Source organism: Cebus imitator, unplaced genomic scaffold (assembly GCF_001604975.1).
Source record: "Cebus imitator isolate Cc_AM_T3 unplaced genomic scaffold, Cebus_imitator-1.0 Scaffold112, whole genome shotgun sequence".
Taxonomy (NCBI): Eukaryota; Metazoa; Chordata; class Mammalia; order Primates; family Cebidae; genus Cebus; species Cebus imitator.
This window is the reverse complement of record NW_016107427.1, coordinates 795,970-803,427: the sequence shown is the minus strand read 5'-3', so window position 1 is coordinate 803,427 and position 7,458 is coordinate 795,970. Positions and strand designations below refer to the sequence as shown.

General features: G+C 38.6%; 1 protein-coding gene across 2 annotated transcripts in view; it reads left to right on the top strand.

Annotated features, from left to right (window-relative positions):
* Positions 1-7,458, top strand: part of COL6A2 (collagen type VI alpha 2 chain) — a 35,152-nt gene that overhangs the window by 1,072 nt on the left and 26,622 nt on the right. The gene's annotated exons all lie outside the window — the stretch shown is intronic.

Genomic DNA, 7,458 nt, shown 5'->3' with positions numbered 1-7,458 from the left:
TAAAAAAAAGGAAGGAAGGAAGGAGGAAAGAAAGTGTCCAGTGAGATGCTTTGGTTTAAACACGGCCCTGCACGCTGACTTGCTGCCTCCTGCGGCCTTTCACTCTATGCAAAGTCGGGGCCTGATGCGGGACCCCCTCAACAACAGGGGTCCCGGCGCTGCCCATGGAAGACCCTGCCCAGCCCTCGGGGCACTCGCTGGACGGGGCTGCCCGGGCCGCCCAGGATCCGAACCCCAGCCAGGCCTGCAGTGGAAGCTGCAAAGGGCAGGGCCGCAGGAGTCCAGCTCCCAGGGTGCCAGCTCTTAGGAGGGCGGCGTCTGGGTCCAGAGGGCGGAAACCTCCAGAGGCGCACCCCAGAAGTGGCGAGGAACCCGTCCCACAATGGATAGGAGCAGTTTTTTCTCTCTCATTTCATAGATGAGGAATGATGCCTTGTTGGGGTTTGTTCTGCACGTCTTTGGTTTTTGTGCAGCACAAGGTTATTTGGGCTATTTAATCACTGACCGTGTTAGTGTCAATTTCCTCATATTCCTAATGGGTGTTCTTGTCAAACTGAAGCCCATGGAGCATCAACTCCCGTCGCCCCTTCCCGCAGCCCCTGGCAGCCACCATGCCACTCTCTGTTTCCATGAATTTGGCCACTTAGGTGACTCATAGGAGTGAAAAAGTATGAAATTTCTCCTTTTGTCACTGGCTTATTTCACTTGGCTTAATGTCCTCCAGATTCGTCCATGCTGTAACATATGTTATCATGTCCTTCCTTTTTAAGGCTGCATAATATTCTACTGCATGGGTGTACCTATTGTGTTTATCCATATTCGTCTGTCCCTGGACTCGTGGGTTGCTACCATGAATGACGCAGCTGTGAAGACAGACATACCGATTCTTCTTCCAGATCCTACTTTTGGTTCTTTTGAGTGTGTACCCAGAAGTGGAATTGCAGATCATTCGATTTTTTAATATTTTTGAGGAATTGCCTCACTGTTTCCCACAGTGGCTGCACGTTTTGGTTTCCCACCAGCAGGGCACCCAGGTCCAGTTTCTGCACGTCCGCACCAACAGGTGTCATTTTCTGGGGTTTTTTGTTTTGTTTGTTTTGTTTTAATGTTAACCATCCCAATGGGTGTGAGGTGGTACCTCATTGAGGTTTTGACTTGCATTTCCCTCATGATTAGTGACACTGAGCATCTTTTCATGTGCTTATCGGCCATTTATATATCTCTTGGGAGAAATACCTGTTTAAGTCCTTGACCCATCTTTGAATCAGGTCGATTGTTTTTGTTGTTGTTGAATTTTAGGAGCTCTTTATATATTCCGGATATCAATCTCTTATTAGATGCACAACTTACAGATATTTTCTCTCATTCTCTGGGTTGTCTTTTAACTCTGTTGATGGTGTCCTTTCACTAGATAGATGCAAAAAATGTTTTTAAATGTTGGTGTAATCCAGTTTATCTATTTTTTCTTTTGTTGCCTGTGCCCTTATCATCATACCCAAGAAATCATCACTCAAACCAATGTCATGAGGGTGTTGCCACATGTTTTCTTCTAAGGGTTTTAAAGTTTTAGGTCTTAAAAACTAAAGATCTGGGGCATGGATCCATTTTGAGTTAATTTTTATGTATGGTATCAGGTAAGGGTCTAACTTCATTCTTTTGCATGTGGATATCTAGTTTTCTCAGCACCATTTGTTGAAAAGACTGTGTTTATTAATGGTCTTGGCAGCCTGGTTGAAAGTCACATGTCCAAGGGTTTCTTTCGTGGCTCTCCATTTTATTCCCTTGGTCTGTATGTCTGTCTTTATGCCAGTGTCTCACTGTTGATGACTGCAGCTTTGTAGTAAGTTTTGAAATTAGGAGATGTGAGTCCTCCAGCTTTGTTCTTTTCTTTAAGGATTTTTGTTGTTTTTTTGTTGTTGTTGTTGTTTGTTTGTTTGTTTTGACTATTCGGGGTCCCTTAAGATTCCATATTTGGAATTTGGGTGATATTGACATCTTAATAATGTTAAGTTTTTCAATCTATGAACAAGGATGTCTTTTTTAATGTCTTCCTCAATTTTTTTCAGAAATATTTTGTAGTTTTCATCATACAGGTCTTTCACCTCCTAAGTCAATTTTTAAGTATTTTATTCTTTTTGATACTATAGTAAATAGAATTGTCTTAATTTCCTTTGGATTGTTCATTGTTAGCAAATAGAAATACAACTGATTTTTATGTGTTGACTATGTATTCTGCTGTTTTGCTGAATTTGTTTATTAGTTATAACAGTTTTTGTGGAATTCTTAGGGTTTTCTACATATAAGGTCAAATCATCAGTGAACAGAGACAATTTACTTCTTTCTTTCCAATTTGAATGCCTTTTATTTCTTTTTCTTGCCCAATTGCTCTGGCTAGAACTTCCAGTACAGTGTTAACAGAAGTAGTGAAATCAGGCATCCTTTCTTTATTTCTAACCTTAGAGGAAAATCTTTCAGTCTTTCACCACTGAGTATGATGTTCACTGTGACTTTTTCATATAATATGCCTTTTATTATGTGAGATAGTTTCCTTCTGTTCCTAACTTGTTGAATGTTTTTGTCATGAAAAGCTAGTAAATTTTGTCATATGCTTTCTCTGCATCAACTGCAATGATCATGTGAGAGGTTTTTTTTCCTCCTTCATTCTGCTAATGTGTATTACATTGATTGATTTTTTTGTATGTTGAACTATCCTTGCATTCCAGAAATAAATCCCACTTGGTCAATTCATTAAATTCCATTTAATTGTATCAAATGATACTGAATTTAGTTTACTATTAATAGTATTTTCTTTAGAATTGTTGCATCAATTTTCATAAGGAATTGTAGTTTTCTTCTCTTGCAATAACTTTGTCTGGCTTTGGTATCAGAGTTAAATAGTGTTAAATAGTGTTCCCTTCTCTTCAAGTTTTTTGAAAAAATTTGAGAGGGTTTGGTATTAGTTCTTTATGTGTTTCTTAGAATTCACCAGTGCAGCCATCAGGTCCAGAGGTTCTTTATCAGGAGATTTTTGATTATTGATTCAATCTCCTTGCTAGTTATAAGTCTATTCAGATTTTCTATTTCTTCATGATTTTGTCTTGATAGGTTTTGTGTTTCTGGAAATTTTTCCATTTTATCTGTGTTATTCAAATTGTTGTCATATAGTTGCTCATAGTACAGTCTTATAATATTTTTTATTTCTGTGGAATTGGTAGCAGTGTTGCCACTTTCACTTATAATTTTGGTAATTTGATTTTCTTCTTTTTTTTCAGTCCATCCAGCTAAAGGCTGGTGAATTCTGCTGATCTTTTCAAAGAGCCAACTTTCGTTGTATTTTATTTTCTCTATTATTTGTCTATTTTCTGTTTTGTTTATCTTTGGTATGATCTTTATTGTTGCCTTCTTTCTGCTAGCTTGGGGTTTCATTTGTTCTTTTTCTAGTTCCTTACATTGTAAAGTTAAGTTCCTGTTTGAGATCTTTCTTTTTTAATGTAAGCATGTATAGTCAGGAGTTTCCCCCTTTGCACTGCTTTCACTGTCCCACAGGTTTTTAAATTTATGTTTTCATTATCATTCATCTCTAAGTATTTTATAATTTCCCTTATGATTTCTTCTTTGATCCTTGATTATTTAACAAAGTATTTAATTTCCACAAATTTGTGATTTTTAAAATGTTCTTGTTACTGATTTTCAACCTTACTCCCTTGTGGTCTGAAAAGATATCTTGTATAATGTAGACCTTTCAAAATCTGTTCACACAGACATTGTTGTTGCAACTGCCCCCATCATTGCAAGCCCTTCTCCCTCTGGTTGAAGTGACTTCCAGGAGACTTAAAGGGCTGGCAGCCTTTTCTCCCTTCATTTTTCTATTTTCTCCTTTTGAGACGTACACATTAAAGACTAGCAGATTCAAAAGCAACCATATATTTGGAGAAAATTAAAAAGTCATTGTATTTGCTCAGGGTAAGTCACAGACTCAGAAAAGACCTAAAAAGACCTTAAATTTACACTGTATAATGATCCTTAGCACAGAGACAGCCTACAACAATCAAAATGATAAAAACAAGAAAAACCAGCAACATCTGGAGAAGAAAGAGATTCTGATTTCACAAAACATGCAAAGAAACTTTCTTATTTCAAAGAAAAAAAATAAACCAATAGAAACTGTCAGCGAAAAAGACTTGGTGGTAGATCTACTAGACAAAGGCTTTGAAAGAATTATCTTAAAGATACTCAAATAACTAAGGGAAAATGTGGAGAAAGTCCAGAAAACAATGTGGAAACAAATGAAAATATCAGTAAAAAGCTAGAAAATTTAAATAGAAACCAAAAAGAAATTCTGGAGCTGAAAAGTACAATAACTGAAATTTAAAATTCACTAGAGAAAAGCAAAGGCAGACTTCAGCAGGCAGAATAAAGAATCAGGGAACTTGAAGTAGGATAATGGAAATTATTGAGTCTGAGGAGTAGAAACAAAAAGACTGAAGAAAGGTGAACAGAGCCTAAGGGGCCTGTAGCACACCATCAAGCAAACCAACATAAACATGGTAGGAGCCCCAGAAGAAGAGAGAGCCAAGGGAGCAGAGAGACTATTTAAAGAAATAATGCCTGAAAATTTCTGAAATATGATGAATGACATGAATATAATCATCCAAGAAGTTAAAAAAAACTCCAATTAGGATGAACTTAAGGAGACCCACACTGAAACATTCTAATCAAATTGTCAAAACCCACAGACAAAGCTTTTGAAAGCAGCAGGAGAGAATAACTCATCACACGGAAGGAATCCTCAATAAGACTATTAGCAGATTTCTGATCAGAAATTTTGAAGGCCAGAAGGCAGTGGGCCAATATATCCAAAGTGCTAAAAGAATAAAAACTGTCACCTGGGCGCAGTGGCTCACGCCTGTAATCCCAGCACTTTGGGAGTCAGGAGTTCGAGACTGACTCGAACTCTATGTTAGTGAAACTAACATAGTGAAACTCCGTCTCTACTAAAAATACCAAAAAAAAAAAAAAATTAGCCAGGCATGGTGGTGGGCACCTGTAATCCCAGCTACTTGGGAGGCTGAGGCAGGAGAATCCCTTGAACCTGGGGGACAGAGGGGTAGAGATCATGCCATGGCACTCCAGCCTGGGTGACAATGTGAGACTGTCTCAAAAGTAAATAAATAAATAAATAAATACTGTCTACCAAGAAGCCCACATCCAGCAAAACTGTTCTTTAAAAGTAAGGGACAAATTAAGACATTCTTAGATCAACAAAAGCTGAGAGGGTTCATTACCACTAGACCTGCCCTAAAGGAAATGCCGAAGGGAGTCCTGCAGGTTGAAATAAAAGGATGATAGACAGTAACTCAAAGTTGTATGAAGAAATAAAGATCTCAGCCAGGAATAGTGGCTGACACCTGTAATCCCATCATTTTGGGAGTCCAAGGCAGGAGGATAACTTGAGCCCAGGAGTTCAAGACCAGCCTGAGCAACATAGGGAGACCCTATCTCTACAAAATAAAAATAATTTTAAAAATTGACCAAGCATGGTGGTGCATATCTATGGTCCCAACTACTTCGGAGGCGGAGGGGGCAGAAATTCTTGGGCCTGGCAGATTGAAACTATGGTGAGCTATCACCACACCACTGCACTCCAGCCTGGGCAACGGAGCAAGACCTTGTCTCTAAATAAATAAATATCTCAGAAAAGGTAAATTATAGACAACTATAAAAGTTAGTATTGCTGTAACAATGGTGTGTAATGCTTTTTGTTTTCAACATAATTTAAGAGACTAATTATTTTAAAATAACATTAGTTTACGAGTTTGGCCACATAATATATACAGGTATTGTAGCAAGAGCAGCCATGAATGAAACCTCTCAAACACCGAATTGGGAAAGGAAGTGGCAATTTATTTGGCTGGGAGCTGCAGCTGGCTCAAGCCTTAACAACTGAGCTCCCTGACAAAGAAAATCCTGGCCCTTTTAAAGGCTTCCAATCTAAGAGGTACACGTGGGAGGGTCGTGATCCATTAGGCAAGCGTGGGAGATGTGACTAGGTAGGGGTCTAAGCAGTTGAGCAAGAACAATGCCTTCTGGGGAAAATTCCTCCATACCATGTCGGTGATCTATAGCTAAGATTGTGGCTCAGATTAGGGGGTTTAATCTTTAACCTTTAGACCTAGCCGGTGGCAGCAACTGGTCCTTCCACTGACCTCATCTGGCTGACTTTTAACTTTTACTTCCTCCTTTTCTCCAAGCACAGGCTCAGAGAAGGGGGTCTTCTTCCTCAGTATAATTTTGTGATATCAATAACTAAAAGGGTTGGGGACAGAGACATTCAAGGAGGAGAGTTTTATTATGCCATTGAAGCTAAACTGATACTAATCCAATTTAGACTGATACAATTTTAGGATGTTAAATGCAATCCCCATGGTAACTACAAAGAAAATAACTAAGAAATAAATAAAAAAAGGAAATGAGAAAGGATTTAAATATTTCACCCCCCAAAAAAAATTAAACACAGAAGAAGACAGTAGTACTGGGGGGACCAAAAAAATCTATAAGGCATACAGAAAACAAATGCAAAATGAAAGAAGTCCCTCTTTATCAGTAATTACTTTAAATGTAAATGGATTAAACTCTCCAAACTCTCGCTGTAAAAAGACAGAGATTGGCAGAATGGATTTAGAAAGCCAAATTCAACTATATGCTCTCTACAGGAGATTCACTTTAGATCCAAATATAAATAGGTTGACAGTGAAAGGGTGGGCAATGATATGCCATACAAACAGTAACCAAAAGGGAGCAAGAATAGCTATACTAATATCAGAAAAAATAGGCTTTCGATCAAAAAGGTTACAAGAGGAAAAGGACATTATATATTAATCAAACGCTCAATACAGCAAGATATAATAATTATAAATAATTATGCACCTAATAATCATCCATCAGAATATTTATATCTTACATCAGGAAGATTGCTGCTGGCTCGTAGTCGCTTCCAGCCTGCACGTGTTGCTTTTGTTGGAATGATGGTCATATGTGGGAGCTCAGTATCAAGAGTGCAGACTTAAGACCCTTTGGCTCATGTTTTGCCCGCAGATACTTACTTTTCCTGAAATTTATTTGGGTGTACCACATGAGGTGGGATTAACTTTTATTTCCAGTCACAGGGTAAGCCCACATCCCAGCCTACTTCCACCATTCTGCGAGGTCACCGTGTCATAGCCTAAGCTCTCGTGTGTTGTTGTTATGCCCATTGTTGTGTGTACTATCAGCCTGTTCCAGCACCAAAACCAAAACTGATTTTATTGTTTTTTGTTTGTTTTTTTTTTTTTTAGATTGGGTTTTTCTCTTTTTTCCCTGTCTGGTTTTCAATGGCGCGATCTCGGCTCACCGCAACCTCCGCCTCCTGGGTTCAGGCAATTCTCCTGCCTCAGCCTCCTGAGTAGCTGGGATTACAGG